The sequence below is a fragment of the Theropithecus gelada genome, chromosome 7b (assembly GCF_003255815.1).
Source record: "Theropithecus gelada isolate Dixy chromosome 7b, Tgel_1.0, whole genome shotgun sequence".
NCBI lineage: Eukaryota > Metazoa > Chordata > Mammalia > Primates > Cercopithecidae > Theropithecus > Theropithecus gelada.
The window spans coordinates 26,357,264-26,376,276 of record NC_037675.1 but is presented as its reverse complement, the minus strand read 5'-3'; the positions used below and the strand labels follow the sequence as shown (position 1 = coordinate 26,376,276).

The following is a 19,013-nucleotide window of genomic DNA, read 5'->3' as shown; positions in this document are numbered from 1 at the left end:
AAGGCTTGGGAAGTAGAAATTGGAACACATTTTAATTGCCTGAATAGGTTTACCGGAGAAGAAGTTTTATTAAAGTGGAAACATGTTCTTCCTCTGAGTCTGATTACAGGCTACTTTGGGCTAGTCCATAAATCTGTTTTCAAATCTAAAGTGAGCGTCACCATCGTAAAGTGTGCCATAACTTAACAGCTCTTCCTGAGGACTGCCTTGGCTAAAGATTCTATGGTGAGAACTCAGAATTCCAGGAATGCGTGTTGAGCTGGAATCTCTCATATCAGTGATTCCCAAAGAGGAATGAGGGTGTGTCCGAATCTCCAAGAGTGCTTTTGAAGCTCTGAAAACCTCTCTTCCTTTGCTCAGGATCTCAGTGAGCCACTGTTAGTAGCAGTTGTGTTTGGTATCTTTAGGTGTTTTAGTGAAAAAACAACTGAAGTAAGGCTGATGAGGAGATTGGGGGTAGCCTGTTAGCTTTTCTCCCTGGAGAGTGCCACTCACTCTAGAAAAAGTAAATAATGGCTTCGAACGATTTGTAGTTCATACAGTGGCAGTCACATTGCTGAAAATTTGGTAGCATATAATGTTTGTGGTATTTGGCTTGATTCTAAATGCAGTTTGTGTGTATGTGATGTTGTTTTGCATGAAGAGGCTACATGTAGGTGCTTTGATGCCCCGGAACAGAAACCAGCGGGACTAGAAAACCTGAATCTCTTAGTGTCAGCAGGGTCAGCACCAAGTTGGAGTAAGTTCTCAAAGACTAGGTGACATTGTGGCGATGGCGTGCTCCTCAGTTTGTCGGGCTGGGCTTGTTGGGTTTCTGGTTCACTGAGGGAGGAGATTTTCTGTGCATTTGATTATGCTACATGATACTGTGCAACCTAACATTTTGGGCTTTGGGTCTGGGAAGGAAATGTATTTTGATTATTTATTGTATAGTTTTGTGTAATTTGTATAATTTATGCCTCATTTTGAGATGCAAGTAGGAAAATGGAAAAACAAGGAACCCAAGTAATCAGCAAATGAGCTTAAGAGAAAAGTCCCTGGGAAATTAAATAATATTTGAAGCTTCAAAGCTGTATGTTTAAGTTTTAGAACATCAGATATTAGGACCCAGTGATAAGAATTCTCCATGTATTGAACTGTTTTGAAATTTCATTTTTTAATTGCTTTAAGACATCCTTAACTTGATGTCTTATAATGCAGTTTGATAGTTGTGTGAGACTATTCTGAAGTGAAAACCAACAAATTAACTAGAAATGATCTTAGCTATCATCCCATCCATCCTTTTTATTTTGCTAATGAATCCAGTAACTTGTGATCAAAGTCGTATCTTGCTCTCAGAATTCTCCATGTCTCTCGTGGGGTTAGCACATAATATACACTGGCTGACTGGTAGGCTGGCTGAGATAGTATTTGCTAAAAAACCCTAAACCTTTTGACTACAGTATTTGTGAAGAAAGTCTTGGTGGAAGCTTTGAGAAGAATGGTGGAAGATGTTAGAATGACTCTTCGTTTTGGGATTTAAAAGCTTAGCCATTCTTCTATGAGTTGCTAGACGCTGCTGCTTGCTATTCTAAAAGCTTCTGATGTGTAGAATATTCTAAAAGTATAAAACCTTTTGATGTGTAAAATGTCTTTTTTGTTACACATTCTCAAGCTGGTAGTCTCTATTACCATTACTTTGAGAGCATTATGTAATTGCTATTTGAGAGTCAACAGAAAAATGAATAAATAGGAATTATTGTTGCCAATAGACACTGTTCTCCATACACCAAAAATTAAATAAAACATGAATTTTAAAGCTCCATCAAGCAATAGCTTGTCAAATTAATTATAACATTCAGTGAGTCTTTAACAACCTAAAGTAATTTATCAGGTACATTTGTCTTACCAGACTACATTTGGAAAGATGAACTCTTTTTTTTTTTTTTTTTAAGACAAGGTCTCTGTGTGTCTCCCAGGCTGGAGTGCAGTGGTGTGATCATGACTCACTACAGCCTCAACCTCCTGGGCTCAAGCAGTCCTCCCACTTCAGCTGGGACCACAGGCATATATACCACACCTGGCTAATTTTTTGTAGAGTTGGAGTCCCACTCTGATGCCCAGGCTGGTCTTGAACTCTTGGGCTTAAGCGATCCTCCCACCTTCATCTCCCAACGTGCTGAGATTACAGGTGTGAGCCACCATACCTGGCCAAAAAGATACACTTCTAAAACTTAAAAAAAATTTTTTTAAATGAATTGTGTCTACTTCCCATGTATAGAGCTGAGTCTGGCAGCTAACATTTTGTTCATGTGGGAATCAGGCAAATTTGTTTCTGAATTAAAGGAATTTCCTATCTTCGTTTCTGGCTTCATGCCATGGGTGCCAGTGCCAGCTGAGAGAGCCATCTGCAGGACTCTGTAGTAGAGTGGGAGCCAGGTGAAAGTGAGCCAGGCCTGCAGATGTGGTTCTTGTTAGGTGAAGACTTAGCAGAAGCGTGTCCAGTCCTGGAGATTGTCCATTCTCAGTTTATTTGGAGACTTTAAGATGGTAGAACAATGACAGGTTTCTAGAAACCCTGTGTTTAGTACAAAAAGTGGCTTGTCTGTGAGACCTCCTTTTGAGATGTTCAAAAGAATGTGAATATATTGGAACACTGCAGAAATAATTTCTTCTGTGGTTCCAAAATCTTTAGATTTGGAAGGAAGAATTCAAATAATTGTATTGATTTCATCCATTCCTTCCGCAAATGTTTATTGAGCATTTCTAATATGCCCTGCACTGATTTGGATACCAGACAACATGGACATAATTCCCTGGCCTCACAGAGCTTCCAGTGGAGGAGACAGACACATACAGAAGTTAAATATGTCAGACAGTGATATGAGCTATGGGGAAAACTAAAACTGGGAAGGAGATGGGAATTGTGCCAAGGAGTAAGAGAATCATGTCGAGACCTGGGGTCTTGTACTACCTATGGTGACTGACTGTACCCACAGGCATGAAATAGAACAGTCATTTACATATTGTGGTTGGTTGTGCTGTCATAGTTACTACTACCATTATCACAGTCACCGTCAGAAAGCATTTACCCCACACCTCTTAACAAGGTTTTATACAGAATGAGTCATATAGCTAAGTGTTTGTCCTCAAGACTGACAGCCCTTACGTGTACACATGCAGATAACTTACTAATGATGATAGAAATTCCAACAATTGTATTCATTCAACAAATGTTTATTGAATGATGGTGTATACAAGGCATTGTGGAGATACATAAATCACATATGTATCTTGCCAAAGGGTCATATAGTTCAGTAGTGTCATAGAGCAGGTCATTTGCATGTCAGTGATTTAACATTTGAGATAGACCATGAAAGTCTATGTCATATGCTGATTTTGCATTTTTGCCGAGTCATAATTTTGAGTCAACTGCTTTGGGAGGCTGGTATGGGGTAACTAATGTAGGAGTGTGTGTTTAGACATTTCCTTGTGTCTACATTTCAGTGAGGAATTGTTTCTACCTATTGCTGAATATGGTAAATGCCTTTGAAGTAAAATATGCCTTTTTTGGTGAAAAATTGCTCTGAGAAGAAAGCCAGCTTCTAGAGTTGGTGATGGAATTGCTGAATCTAAGATGTGATGTTTCTTGGTCAGTACATGGAACCATTGAGGGCCTCAAGGAAATACTTAGCATTTTGCTGCCCTTGTCAGGGAAATTTTATGCTGTACTAGTGTGTGCCAGCTTGGACATGAACCCCTCATGAATATATGTTTTGGATAGATCTTGATAAAGGCCCTAATGGGAATGTGGACACAGCAGAATTTATCTCCCTTGCTTGAAGCAGAGCTGTGTCTTCTGGGCCCCAATATCAGATTCTTCCCTTTCCTTGACAAATAAAGCATCAACCATATTTATGTTAGGGTTCCTCATGTTTATTATCTATATGGGACCAAAAGTTTGCTACCATAGAAACATAGTTTTTTTAATGTATGTATGTATACATATATATACACACATATATACATATGCAGCCTTAGAAACAAGGCAAGAGAAAGCTTGGAAGAGGGAGGAAAAGCCGTAAAATACCATGGCGGAGGCTATGGCTTCTCAGCATAATCCATGTTTTCCTCTTCCTGAGCCCACAGCAAGAATGCATTTCCCAGCCTCCTTTGCAGTTAGGTACAGCCACGTGCCTGAGTTCCAGCCGATGGGATGACCACAGTGAAGACAGCTGAGCCCAACAGCTTGAATCCCTAGTTCAATGTGAGGAAGAGGAACACCTCATTCACCAGTTCTCTGTCATGGGAGCAAGAACAAAGGTCGGAGGTGTTTGAGCCATTCTAAATAAGTCAGGGGTCTATTTTGACAGTGATGAGTTTGGATCATAATCCTGAGTGTCATAATCCTGAATGTTGAAATTCTGAACATCAAAATCCCAAAAGATCAAAATCCCTAAAGTCCAAAGTCCCTCTTGTCTAAAATTCTGAAAATCACAATCACAGGATGTTTATGTTAAGCCAGCTCTTTTGGGCTATCTCTATACAATTGTCCAAAATCTTTCCCTGTAATATACATTTTTATATGCTGAATTTTCTTTTTAGTTATTTAGCTTTTTTCTTTTCTCTTTTTTTTAGTTTTTTTCCCACTATTTTAAATTTGTAGAATTATTTTTTATAGTTCACTATGCTATGTATTTCATTTTTGCATCACTTCCAATACTGGAATTATAAATTGTGTAGAGACTTTAGAGAGTTCTAATTCCTTTTATGCAATTTTTTGCAAATTTGACTCCACAAAAGTGTATTATCACCATGTTGAGTTTGTGTGTAAGCATTCTGTGTGCACTTGAAAATGTTGCAACTTTCTCAGCACATAAAGAGATGTTCTTTTTGTACATCTGCATTTGTGAAGGATACAATTTACTGATCTCAGCTCTTTGGATGACTGCATAAGTGGTGGTGACCCATTGTAGTTTTTCATCAATCTCGTCAGAAAACAATGACCAACCATAATGATATGCATTTATATAGTTCCCCTTTTGAATTAGTTCATTTTGGATATGGTTTGTCTGCTCATAATTGTTATACCCATGCAACTGTTGTTAGTCTGAGTGTTTTTGCTTTCAAAAATACGTATCTTGTTATTGTCCATTTTATCGTGTTAAGTGACCTAGGAAGTGTTCTGTCGTATCTTTGTTTCTTAACTAAATCCCCTTTTAAAAAGGTAAATAAATGTCTTTTCATGAGTCTTTAAATTATTTTTTTAAGAATTATATTTGCAGGATTTTGAGATTTCACTGAGATTGTGTCTTTTGGGATTATGATCAGCTCCTGCAGTGACTAGTCTTTCCTGACTAATACTGTGACCATGTGTGGTAAGTGAGAGCAGTAAAGATGACAGTTTCAGAGCTGAGATCTGTCTTCATCAGTTTACTGCACCTGGTTGTTTCCATCTGAATGGCAGAGTCAGTGCTCATGGATGAGGGTAGTTATGCTCATAGGCCCAGGCTGTGTGTGTGTTTATTACTGCACTCACCTTAATTGCTTATAGAAAGCTATGCTTCTTGCTGTGCACTCCCCAGTAGCTGAGTGTAGAATCTCGGGAATGTGAACTGACCCTTAATTTTTCTTCCTTTTTAGCTCTTTTCCACAATTATTTTAGTCCCTATCTTGTGCTAGGTGGTATTGAGATACGTAGAAATGAAAGAAACATGGACTCTGCCCTCAAAGAGCTAACAACCCTAGTTGACCAGACTGCCCCAAGTGGGACTCCCACTGAAATCGATTTATTTAAACAATAAATGACTTTATCAGGAACTAGGGGTATATTGGTTCCAGGTGCTATTTCTTTGTTCCTCCTGATCCAGTCAGTTTTGCCCTTGAAACTTATTTCAGGTGGTCAACCACAAAGTCCAGTACACAACCATACTTAGTATTGCCCTTCCCTCCCTGATATCTGTAATTCTCATGTAGACCCTTGAGCAGTGCAGCAAATTGTCCAGAGAAAGTTGATTGAGTGCTCTTTTCCCTTTGAATTCCATGGAGCTGGGCCCACATGAAAGAAGCAAAATTGTTACTTTGCTAAATATTGGGAATGGTAGATAGTGAGGTGAGGGGATTGGCATGTGTAGCCTGAGAAAATCCTACTCAGCTGTTTTAGTTGTTAGTTTCAGCAGATTCAATTGCTCCTTTCATTTTGCCTATCACTGTATTTCAAGTTAGAATTTGAGGATCAGCTGCCTTCTTCTTTTTTAGCAGTCTCTCTCTTCAGTTTGCATGATCACTCACGTTTGCTCTTGTTAATGTCAGCTTGTCTGGTGTACTCCTTGGCGGTAGGCACCAGGTCTCAACTGTCTTTGTATTCTTTCTGCTAATCCTTTACTCCAGAACATAAACAGTGCTTTATATATTATGTATGGCACAATAAATGTTTGATGAATGAATGAATTACTTAAATTTCTTAAACTGGGAGAGCTGCTTAAGCTAGTTTCATACTCGGTGAATAGGTCTTTCCCTGGGGAACATCATTTCTTGCTGCCATTTTGTTGCTATCAATTCATGTGATGTTTTGTCTTGTTGTTGTGACACTGGCCTGGCATTGGCCAGTAACAGGAGTCACCCAGCATGAGATTTAAGAAGGGAAAGTGATGACATGCTAAGTGGTTGCTCTATCAGTGTAGTAGGATGTGATCCAAAAGGTACTTATAGTGGGCATGTCTGGTGGATGGTACTAAACCACGTTCTTATGCTTTTCTCAGCAAAAGAATTTTCTTATGTTACATGTACTGTATGACTCAATCTAATAAAAGAACAACAGATTAATCTTTTCCTGCTCGGTAGCTAGGTTTGTACCTTAGGTCCTGCTTGACTCACTGAAGGTTCCAGAGAATTCTCTGAAAAGGGATGCATGCACATGCATAATTTGGCTTGTTTCCCTAATAAAATTACAGCTGAAAACTTTCCCTGGAGGACTTGTTATGCTTCTTCCTAAAAGCACATTTCAATAATGATGACAAAAGAATGGTGATTTAGGATTACCCTAAAGGCTAGGAGAGAACGTATTTCACAGGAAGAGGCTCCACTCTCCTTGGTATTAGAGGTTTCATCACTTGCTCCTTTGAGCACCTGTGGGATTCCTGTCTACAGCTTCCTTTGTTTTTAGGCTTAACAACTGGTCTCCTTCCCTCCAACTCAAAGGTCATTTAGAAACAAACTGGCCAGAGCTTTTCTCTGATCTTGCTCTTCTTGCTTCTTGTCAGTTTAATATTCTTTTGCCAAAGGTCAGTGAAGCAGAAGATCATCTTCACATCTTTGATTCCTTGACATTTATATTTAAGAATCTATACATTAGGCCAGCCGCGGTGGCTCACGTCTGTAATCCCAGCACTTTGAGGGGCTGAGGCAGGTGGATCACCTGAGGTCAGGAGTTCGAGACCAACCTGGCCAACATGGTGAAACCCCATCTCCACTAAAAATACAAAAATTAGCTGGGCATGGTGGCACACGCCTGTAATACCAGCTACTCTGGAGGCTGAGGCAGGAGAATAACTTGAACCTGGGAAGCAGAGGTTGCAATGAGCATAGATTGCACCATTGCACTCCAGCCTGGGCAACAAGAGTGAAACTCCATCTGAGGGAAAAAAAAAAAAAAGAATCTGTATATTTGAAAACATTTCAGTGCTAACTTGTTGCTTAACTTTGACCAAATTTACAAAGATGGGGAAATTACTGTTTCTTTAACAAGACTTAGAAAGTCATAAGAATAGCCAGGCATGGTGGCTCACGCTGTCCCAGCACTTTGGGAGGCCGAGGAGGGTGGATCATGAGGTCAGGAGATCAAGACCATCCTACCTAACGTGGTGAAACCATGTCTCTACTAAAAATACAAAACATTAGCTGGGCATGCTGGCACACACCTGTAGTCCCAGCTACTTGGGAGGCTGAGGCAAGAGAATTGCTTGAACCCAGGATGTAGAGGTTGCAGTGAGCCGAGATCGTGCGCACTCCAGCCTTGGCGACAGAGCAAGACTCCGTCTCAAAAGAAAAAAAAAAAAGTCATAAGAATTTAACTGTATGGTATTCTCTGTCATTAATTAACTTTAAAAAATTGTTAAAATTGGAAGTAGGAAGTTTATTAACTTTTGTGAAATAGTCTGTCATGATCAATAGTGAAGGAGTTAAATTTTGTCTGAATTTTAATTCACTTATAGTATCCTGAAAGTATTAGTCTAGCCTCATCTACGTATGTGAAATAATTTTAGAGAATGTCCTCATGAAGTATCCATATGTTGGGTCACAAGAAAAGCACCTAGTTTATAATACACATAAATTGATGCCCTTTCTAACCTTGACTAGTGTTGTGCGTCCATATTTCATAGTGGCTTAAGTGATGTTGCAAGTAATAGCCTGTGACTCTAGCCTAGTGACTCTACATATACATTTTAGACAAAAGACCTAGAGAAGGTACATGTTTGAATAGGAAATAATTATGGATAAGTTGAAGAATATGCTTTATTGTAGAAGATAATGCTATCATCTGCCCTCATTATATTCACTGTGATGGAAAAATAAATTGCCACACCAAAGGCCTGCTTACTTCACTTCCTGTGAACATGTCCCATGTGCAAGAAAAATTACAAGACATGCCAAAAGGCAAGAAAAACACAGTCTGAAGAGACAAAGTAATGATCAAGCCCAGATTCTGAAACAGATGTTGGAATTATCAGACAAGGAATTTAAAAGAACTCTGATACATTAAGGGTTCTAATGGAAAAAATAGACAACATGCAAGAACAGATGGGTAATATAAGCAGAGAGATTGAAACTCTAAGAAAGAATCAAAAGAAAATGTTAGAAATAAAAACCACGGTTACCAAAATGAAGAGTGGTGGAACTGAAAGTTCCAACCCTCTAATCATGCCTTGGTCCTCCTTCTGGCAACGAGCCCCTATTCTGAAACTATCTAGGGACCCAAAAGTGTCATCTTGTTAGCATAAACTCTGATATGATTGAAAGCGAAATTTTTATGAATTTTAAAAGCTACTGCTGTCATTCAGGAAATTCCACAGGTTTTAGGAGATCTATGCCAGGGACTGTATAGTCAGAATGCCCTGTATGTATGAATTCTTGTGAATCTTATGCATTAGATGGTGAGCTATTTTAAGGCAAGAACCTTAAGTCTCCTTGCATTCTATTCAGCACATTAATCACTCAGTAAGTCCTTGTTGAGAAGGATCTAATCATCAAAGGCAGAGGCAAAAAGACATTCAAATATTTGTTGTTCCAAGAGAAAAAGCCTCTGTCTTCACATTCTTCCCATGGTTATGCAGAGGTAAAGGGAAAATTTCCCCTTTTTCTCCTGAAGGTTCACTGAAAAATCAATTCACAAAAGGCGGATTAATTGGAGAAAAAGCATCCAAGTTTATTTATCATGAACAAGCAGAACCCTTCAGAATGAAGACCCAAAGATAAAGGGGAAATTGTCCCTTTCTGTGCTTAGGCTCAACAAAGTAGAGACAACTGTAGTAAAATAGAACTGGACAAAAAGGGTAAGATCTAATGCTAATAGGTTGACTGGGGAAACCCAGCAAGGCCTGGCTGTCTGGATTCTTCTTGGCCTCTCTGATCATGCATTCCTTCCTTCTGGGTGGGGCAAGTTTCTCTCTGGAATGGGGGTCTTGTGTACAATGTTAAACTCTAACTTTCCCTCTGCATTTCTGTGTAAAACTGACCATAAAGGAATTATCTGACTAAAGATAATTAGGTTTTTTGGCTGGCTGTGGGGAAGAAGGTTCTGGTTTTAATGACCTGCCTTAGGGAGAAATGCCAGTTTCTATGGCTAGCCTACGGGGAGAATGGGACTAGAAGACAGGAGGGCAGGAGAAGGTCACAGAAAAACTTTTGCTTCTGAGACCTTCATTTTGGGGTATTGTTTTCCAAGTCCTAGCCATTAGCAAATCATAGACTATAAACTGCTGGAGCCTATCCGAGTCCTAATGTTTCAAAAAACAAAAAAAAAAAAGGCTGGGTGCAGTGGCTTACACATGTAATCCCAGCACTTTGGGAGGCCGAGGTGGGCGGATCGCGAGGTCAGGAAATCGAGACAATCCTGGCTAACACGGTGAAACCCCATCTCTACTAAAAATACAAAAAAAATAGCCAGATGTGGTGGCGGGAGTCTGTAGTCCCAGCAACTCAGGAGGCTGAGGCAGGAGAATGGCATGAATCCAGGAAGTGGAGCTTGCCACCGTGAACCAAGGTTGCGCCACTGCCCTCCAGCCTGGGAGACAGAGCAAGACACTGTCTCAAAAAAAAAAAAAAAAAAAAAAATTCTTTTAAGGGTGTCCTACAAAACTTTAAATAAATTATCTCAGGCCAATATGATGATGTCCCCAGGGATTATAAGCAGAAAAACACTTATAATTTGTAACTAAAACAAGCTAACATATTAGCATCCTTGTCTAAATAGCTAAATCACTGTTGTACTGACAGACACATGCACATAACACGATTCTTCCTGCTAGGATCTGGGTTGTGTTCACGATTTGTTGTAGCTAGAGGTATTAGAAACTTCAGTTTACTCCCGTAACGTTGTTTTTGTATCCCCTCTGGGCTTTGGACTTTTCTAATACTGCTCCAAGGACACTGTCTATATATTGCAACTCTTTCAGCTGTAATCCTCTGTTATTAAACTGAAGTCTTTTGGGGGTAGTGGCACCCCCCAAAAGTGGTACCTTCTGTAGTCTTCAGAGGTCACCTCCTGTGACCATTCTACCCACACATCAGACTTAATCCCTTTGGATTCCCATAACATTGTGTTCATATCTGCTAATGTCACGTAGTATGCATCCCATTACAGTTTCTTTCTTAGCCCATCTGTGAGCTTCTTTAGAGCAGCATTCATGTTTTAGTCTGTCTTTTTTAATATCCTAGATAATAGCATGGACACTCAATACATGTTGTTGGTTTGAATGAAAAAGTTCTTTCTTTCAGCACTCTGAAGATTGTACTCCATGCTTTTCTTACTTGCATGGTTTCTGGTGAGCAATCTGCTGTCAGTTGCTCTCGTGTTCCTCTGTAGGTAGGATACTCTTTTCCTTCTGGCTTCTTTACAGATTTTCACTTCCTTCTTGGTTTTCTGCAGTCTGAATAAGATATGCCTAAGGGTGTTTTTTTTGGGGTATTGTGGTATAGTGAGAAATGTATACAGACAATCCCTGACTTACCATGGTTTGACTAACAATTTTTCAGCTTTACAATGGGTTTATTGGGGTGTTAAAAGCATTTTCAACTTACTGTATTTTTAACTTACATAGTTGGTTTATTGGATCATGACTCTATTGTAAGTTGAGCATCTGTATATTAATTATAAAAATGTATGTATATATGTATATAATATGTAACTTGAAGGGATATGTGTTCACTGGTATGAGAGCAAGGAACATATTTAGTTAAGGTTGAAGGCATTATTTTCTCCCGTAAGAATAATATTTTCGTCAATTTCTTGGAAATGGCCAAGGAGAATTCATTGAAGTTTTTATGTATGGTAAAATGATATTACCCAAATAGTTTCCTTTTAAAACAAACACAAAAAAAGGTAACTCCCTCCAGGTTAGGGCCTGGATCATAGTAACACTTATATCTTCAGTGTCTGCCAAGACTGCAGTAGGTGTTCAGTAAATTTAGATTGATACATATACATTTATGCGTTGTAACAGTTGGGCCAAAGTAGCTGAGCTTTGTTTTTTACCTCCTATATAGAGTCCTACACAAGAGGTCATGCTCCCAATTCAAGTAGTAGTCATTCTCTAGTAACATTAATTTGATTGAAAGAGCTTTTGTTATTCCCTGAACTTGGTCTGATATTTCTCCAGCTATCAGCGGGCAGTTTTTCTTTTATTTCCAATATTTCTGTAATCTTTAGCTCAGCCAGTAAACAAAAACACCAAAATTCAGACTTCTCCTCTCTAATTCATGCATAAGAATATATTGACTTTATTGAAAAAATTACTTTTTTGCTTAAAATAACCCCTTCCCACTTCCTAGACAACCAATACAAAGATGATCAACATAATAACCCAAGAAGTGCACATTTTAATAACATGCCATTTTTCACTTATCAGATTGGCAACAACTAGTATGACTGATAATACCTAGTATTTGACAGAAAAACTGCAATCTCATACACTAGGGGTAGAGGGTTAATTAAAATTACATTTTGGAAGAATATTGGACATATTTATCAATATTTTAAATATGTATCAATTTCTAACAACTTCTACAGGAATATTTGCACAGATACACAATGGTGGTTATATTTTTTACCATTGAAAAATTGGAAAGAGTGTGAATATCCACTAATAGGAAAATGGTCAAGTAAAATGTGACATATTTGTATAAAGGAATATATAGTTTTTAAAAATAGGATATGTTCTCTCTTTTTATATACACACAAATGATATAATATATATACTTTTTTAAGGTAAAAAGAAAAGTTGTAGTTAATAATATTCCATTTTTCCATTGAAATGTGTGTGAATTATATAATCATAGGAAGAAGTTTAGGAGATTGTATGGCATGCTGTTAACAATAGTTATCTCTGAAGGGTGGATTTATAGCAGCCTTTTATTTTCTACTTTGTGCATTTTTGTATTGCTTATATAACAAAAGAATTATAAATATTTTAAAATATTTATTCAGTGCTCTTTAGGAGTGGGGCACTTAACTCTGGATTGGGGATGCAAAGATGCACAATAAGACTTGATACTGATCACTAGGAGTTTACTGCTTAGTCAGTGAACACAGGGAAACAAATATATACAGTAATATCCATGGGTACTTATAGAAGTTGCAAAATATTTGGTAGGATTAAGGATTAGTTTGATTGAGTACGAACTGGGCATGAAAGAGAATAAGAAAGCTGCCATAGAAGAGGTTTGAACCGAACCTTGAAAAATGTGATATTTGATGGATGAATAGATGGCAGAGGGAGCATGAGAGAGTAAAGGCCTGGACGATGGTGTCAGGTTTGAGTTTTGGAAGTACAAGAAGGTTGACTTGGCTTCAGTTCATGAGCACCTGTGTATGTGAGTGTTGCTGGGGAAATGGTAAGGGCTACGCACATAGAAAAGAGTAGATAGGATTCTGGCCTGGGAGTCAGGAAATTGCCCCTTCCTGCGTCTGACATATGCGTGCTGTGTGAATCTCCATAAAGTCACTTTCCCTCTGTGGACGCCAGTTTCTTAATCTGTAAAATGAGAGAGATTGAACTAGATTAGTGGCGTCCTATGCTTTTACTTTTTTCCCTTTCTTTAGCTGTCATTTCCCAGGAAGCATGTATTTCCATTCATTCTTGTGTCTTTGTATGCTCTGGAGCTAAGTCTTGGCACCAAAATTTCCCTCTCTCCTGCATTCCCTTCTGTTTTTTTTGTTTGTTTGTTTGTTTTTGAGATGGAGTTTCATTCATTTCTCTCTTGTTGCCCAGGCTGGAATACAATGGTACGATCTTGGCTTACCACAACCTCTTGCCTCCCAGGTTCAAGCGATTCTCCTGCCTCAGCCTTCCAAGTAGCTGGGATTACAGGCATGTGCCACCATGCCCGGCTAATTTTGTTTTTTGTTTTTCAGTAGAGACGGGGTTTCTCCATGTAAGTCAGGCTGGTCTCGAAATGGCGACCTCAGTTGATCCATCTGCCCTGGCCTCCCAAAGTGCTGGGATTACCGGTGTGAGCCTTGTTTTTTTTTAAAGAGAGAAGCAAAGAGACCTTGTGTGATGTCAAGAATGAGATAGTTGAAATTTAACTGAAACTTACTTACTAGAGAAGTGATTTTGGGAATTATTGTTTTGAATGAGCTTCTAGGGCGGTAGCAGAGGAGAACAAAGCTGAGAGGTTCAGGTATAGGAAGCCCAGTTAGGTTGACAGTTGCAAGTTTACCAAGGAATTTGGTGTGAGGAAGAAATTCCTAAGGACTAAAACCTTGAGCCATAAAATGTTATGATCTACTCAGCACAAATAAGTCTAGTAAATAGCCAAGAAGCATTAAAAAATTAATCTAGGAGCTTTTGTCTAGAATTCGTCTCATAAGTAAATTTAATGTATGGAAGGTATACATTATATTTAGATCAACAAAATATATGTAGGTTTATTACTTTTACCCATGAAGTTATAAAACTACAAGAAAATTCAGCCATTTCTTTTATTATTTCAAATACTTGGGGTGGGGAGGGGGAGAATGAGTTCCAAATATGGAATCCCCTCTACAATTTATATAGTAAATCTACATATATAGGTCAACATAAAGATTTTTACCTAATTGATGCACTTTTCTTTCCATTTGAGTTCTGAAAGCAGTGTTCAGATTTGTAATATACAGTTCCTAAAATCTAGTGTGTAAGGTTTGTGAAAAGACAGTAATAAAGTAAGTTTATTGGGATCTCAGTACACAGCTTACTTTAGAACAGACATTGAATTAGACTAGTCCTCTAAAAGGGAAGGATATGGGCTGGTAAACATTCAAGGGTATTTAGTTACTATGTTTCTAAGGTAGTTTCTTTACTCATGTGGTTGGCCTACGAATGAATCCCAAAGATAGAAGTTTTATTCCCAAGAAGTTTATTTTCTAGGAGCTAGAATAATTTGGATACCCTTAAAAGAAAAATATTTTTACCAGTTTTGTTAGGAAGTCCATGGAAGGTAAGAATAATGCTATTTTCTTTAACATTTCTACTATGCTGGAGATTGGGTCTAGTGGTTCACTGCAAAAATCCCACCTTCTTTAAGAAGTATATCCAAATCTCCCTAGTAGGAATTAATCTATACATTCTCATTTATGGATTCATCCATTCATGCAAAAAAAAAAAAAAACCCCCAAAAACTATTATTGAGCACTTGCTATGTGGGATTAAACCTGTGAGCAAAATAAACATAGTTCCTGCTGCTATGGTCTGAATGTGTTCCCCCAAAGTTTGTACGTTGAATCTAATCACTAATATGGTGGTTGCAGAAAGTGGGGCCTTTGGGAAGTGACTAGGTCACGAGGGCAGATTTCTTGTGAATGGGATTATTACCCTTATAAAAGAGGCCCCAGAGAACTGCCTTGCCCCTTCTACCATATGAGGACACAAATACAAGGCACCATCTATAAACTAGGAAATGGGTCTTTGTCAGACACCAAATCTGCTGATGCCTTGATCTTGGACTTCTTAGCCTCCCGAAAAGTGAGAAATAAGTTTTTGTTGTTTATAAGCTACCTAGTCTATGGATTTCTTTTTTTTTTTTTTTTAGACAGAGTCTCACTCTGTCACCTAGGCTAGAGTAGTGCAGTGGTGTGATCTCAGCTCTCTCCAGCCTCTGCCTCCCGGGCTCAATTGATCCACCTGCCTCAGCCTCCCGAGTAGCTGGGACAACAGATGTGTGCCACCACACCCAGCTAATTTTCATATTTTTGATAGAGACAGGGTTTTACTGTGTTGCTCAGGGTGGTTTCAAACTCCTGACCTCAGATGATTTGCCCACCTCAGCCTCCCAAAGTGCTGGGATTAAAGGCGTGAGCCGCCACACTCGGCCATATAGAATTTTGTAATAGCAACCAGAATGGACTAAGCCACCTGCCTTCTTAGAATTCATGGTTTCATGGGGGAGTATGGGGCAACTACACAGTGTTAACAGGTAGTATTATTACTGTTATAATGGATGAAGTTCAGGCTGGATGCACATCTGGAAAGACTTCTTGGAGAAAGTGCTATCTAAGCCAAGTAGTAGTTAACTGGATGAGCAGTGATGGCTAGGGGCAATATACAAAGCTGGGGAAATAGCTTTGTGAAAGGATTGAAAGGCTGGAAAGGAAATTCAGAGTGGTTTGAGCTTGGCGTGTGAGGGAAAAGGAAGTAGTGTCAAGAAGAAAGGTTAGACAAATAGTGCCTCTAGAACCCCGAGAGCCTTATCAAAACCACTCTTCTGATGGCAGTGGTGAGCTATTGAGTTGATGACAGACATTCTAGAAAAATCACAGTAGATGCCACGTAGAGAATGTGTTAGATGGAAGCAAGAAGGTCATCACTGTTAAAGGTCAGAGGTAAAAAATCAATCCTACAATCCCATCTTTAGAGTCTCTTTCTTCAGAACTACTCCTGGTACCAAGTACTTCATGAGTCAGGGTCCAGTCAGAAAACAGAAGCAAAGTATGTATTTCGGATAGTACCTGAGGTGATTTAACATAGGGAATTGGGGACCTGGGATATTTGATGGCCGAAAATGTAAATAGTGGAAGCAGAGGCTATATAGAGAGAGACTGGTAACTCCAGGAAGCAGCTGCCATCCATGCAGCTGGGAGGGACAAGAGGGAGTGGGTGATGTTAGCTAAACCAAGGAACTCGTAGGGGCTACCATAGAGCTGATGTGCTGATTGCTAAGGAGGTACTGGATCTCTGGGGGAGGATTTCCTTCTCGCTGGTACTCAGACTATCAAGGGAGGGCCCAAGGCTGGTACACAGAGTGCTTAAAGCACGGGCATCTGGAGCTGTCTGCTACTGTACAGCCTGACGGGAGCTGGAAAGCAGGAAGAGAGTTCCTTCTCTCCACCTCTGCTTTCCAGTTGCAAAGGAGTCTGGGAAACATATGTGGGTTGAAGACCTCTAGTCCCAGCATCATAAAGCAGAATACAGAGGGTGGGCTTGGGCTGACAGACCGCTGGCAAATAATCTACCCCAGGCATTTCAGAAAGGTAACTCTACCTATGTACTGTGGGAAGCGGGTTGGAAGGAGGTAAAACTGGGCACTGTTCATTGTACTGAGGATGTTGGTAGTAATCTAGGCAAGAGATGATGGCACCTGGGTCTAGAGCAATGGCAAGAAAGAGAGAAGTGAGTAGATGTGGAGAGATTTAGAAAGTAGAGTTGAACAGAATTGGTAATTTGTTGTGAGGGATGGGGATCAGTGAGAATAAAGGAGGGAGAGGGACTGAGAAAGCTTGAGTTTTTTATTTAGGTGCATTGTGGTGCTGTTTACTGAGATAGGAACATAGGACTGGAAACTTTTTGGAGGAAGATGATTCATTCAGTTTTGGACCTGCTCAGTTTGATGTGCCTGTGGCTTATCTAGGTGGAAATTCATTGTGAACATGTGGGCTGAAGAAGTAGATGTGATGCGTTTTCAGCCTGTAGGTGGTACTTGAAGTCTTAGAAATGACTGAGATCACCAAAGGAAACTATAGAGTGCAAAGAGAAAAGATCATAAGCTAGATCCAAGAGGCATAACAGCATTTTAGGAAAGAACACAAGCAGTGGAGAAAAGTTTGCAGTGACTGTGAAAGAGTGGTCAGAGACGTTAGAAGAAAACCAGTGTGTGGAGTCCCAGAACTAGGGAAGAATATTGGAAGAAGAGATCATGGTCAACAGTTCAGATGCTCTAAAGTTGACTGTTCAGTGTTATTTGTGCTTCTGTTATCATACTCATCAAGTCTGCCTGTTTTTCAGAGTTACTTATGGTTGATTCTCCTTTAGTATCAGGTAGGGCTGGGATGCTGTGCTGTATATGCCTCAGCAGCTAGCATTGATGTTTTGCACATACATACATTCTTGATTGGTGCTTATTGCATTACATTAATCAAGGGTCAGCAAACTCCAGCTTGTGGGTCAGCCACTTGTTTTTATAAACAAAATTTTGCTAGAACACAGTGATGTCCATTCATTTATGTCTTGTCTATGACAGCTTTCACACTGTCACAGCAGAGTTGAGTAGCTGTACCAACTGTGGTCTGCAAAGCTTAAAATGTTTACTAAGTGGTCCTTTATATTTGCTGACCCCTGGATTATGATCCTGCATTAGGTGTTTTATGTCAGCTGGTAAGATTGTGTCTTTGACCTTTCCCCACCCCTGCCCCCTTATTTTTTCTTCAGATTTGTTTGGGATATTTAGGGAAGATGTGGAGTGTAGACTGTGCCTTGACAGCATTGGTCATGGTCTTGTTTGTGGTAAGGAGGTAGCAGAGCCAAGGGAAAGCAAAGATCATGGGTACTTGTGGTATTCTCTTTCAGTGTGACTATGGGACTAAGTAGTACCTTTAAAAGGAAAGGCTAGAGCCAGGAAAGTGAAACAAGATGGGGAAGATGGATCTGTGCATTGAAGACATGCTTCTTCAGCTCTGTGATGTGGAGCTATTTCCTAGCTATTGTGCTAAGTGCTGGGTTTTCTTCAGTAGCTCAGAATCTGGTTGGAAAAACAGACCAAGAAGCAGAATCTTATAGTTCCCTGCAATGTGCTTGCCACAGTGATAAAGCTGTTGGAATGTTGGGCAAAAGAGTGGCACCTAGCCCAGCCCAGGAGAAGCAGCAGGAAGGAGAATGATCATATTAGGAGGAGGGCCACCAGGAGTCTGGGTTCCATATTGCCACATGCGAACTGGAAATGGATGTAGGGGCTGTGAGGCTTGGTGGGGCATCTACCAGTTCTCTAGTCAGAATTCCTGTGTGAGAAGCAAGCCCTCGAGGCTGTGTAGTCATGGAGAAAAGGCGGTTCTGAGAGATGTACTTATCTGTCACCAAAGTTTGTCTTCTAGGCATTCTTTCATTTTCTTTTTTCTTTTGTTAGATGACATATTTAGTGTGGTTTGAATTTGTGGGAATCATAACGTTGAATTGGTTGATTTTCCCCTTATGTAAAATATAAAAGTCATCTTGCATTAATATGTCTTTTGACTGTATTTATGTTGCTCTTGGGGATGATAAAAGCTCAGTGAACTGAGCATCTAACAGGCAATGAAAGTTCTCTGTGTATTTAAGACTCTGAATTGGCTGTCATTTTACTATCCATACCCCTTAACAACATCAAATTACACATTCACATTAATCTGCATTCTCTCAATGACCTGTATAAACTGATTGGGGCAGCTGTTAGGCCTACCGTATGAATAAAGAAAGTAAGACAAATACTTGCAGATTTTAATTTTTTGCCAATATTCATTGCTTTTGTTGATTCTTTTGGTTGCAAGTAACAGCAGGTCATTCCAATTACTTTAGGAAAAGAAGAGTTTT

At 39.4% G+C, this 19,013-nt stretch overlaps 1 protein-coding gene across 4 annotated transcripts in view; it reads left to right on the top strand.

Annotated features, from left to right (window-relative positions):
* Nucleotides 1–19,013, top strand: part of STXBP6 (syntaxin binding protein 6) — a 253,094-nt gene that overhangs the window by 40,998 nt on the left and 193,083 nt on the right. The gene's annotated exons all lie outside the window — the stretch shown is intronic.